The sequence below is a fragment of the Mizuhopecten yessoensis genome, unplaced genomic scaffold, assembly GCF_002113885.1.
Source record: "Mizuhopecten yessoensis strain PY_sf001 unplaced genomic scaffold, ASM211388v2 scaffold5667, whole genome shotgun sequence".
NCBI classification, from domain to species: domain Eukaryota; kingdom Metazoa; phylum Mollusca; class Bivalvia; order Pectinida; family Pectinidae; genus Mizuhopecten; species Mizuhopecten yessoensis.
The window spans coordinates 146,067-146,599 of NW_018406163.1; positions in this window are offsets into that span (position 1 = coordinate 146,067).

The following is a 533-nucleotide window of genomic DNA, read 5'->3' on the forward strand; positions in this document are numbered from 1 at the left end:
AGAACGATTTGTATCGATACAGTGTAACAATGACAATATCAGAAACGATTTGTATTGGTACAGTATAACAATGACAATATCAGGGACGACTTGTATCGGTACGGTATAACAATGACAATATCTGGGACGACTTGTATCGGTACAGTATAACAATGACAATATCNTAACAATGATAATATCTGGAACAATTTGAATTGGTACAGTATAACAATGACAATATCAGGGACGACTTGTATCGGTACAGTATAACAATGACAATATCCGGAACGATTTGTATCGGTACAGTATAAATATGACAATATCAGGGAGGACTTGTATCGGTACAGTATAACAATGACAATATCAGGGACGACTTGTATCGGTACAGTATAACAATGAAAATATCAGGGATGACTTGTATCGGTAAAGTATAACAATGACAATATCGGGAACCATTTGTATCGGTACGGTATTGCAATGACAATATCAGGGACAAGTTGTAATAGTTTAGTATAGCAATGACAATATCAGGGACAACTTGTATCAGTATATTA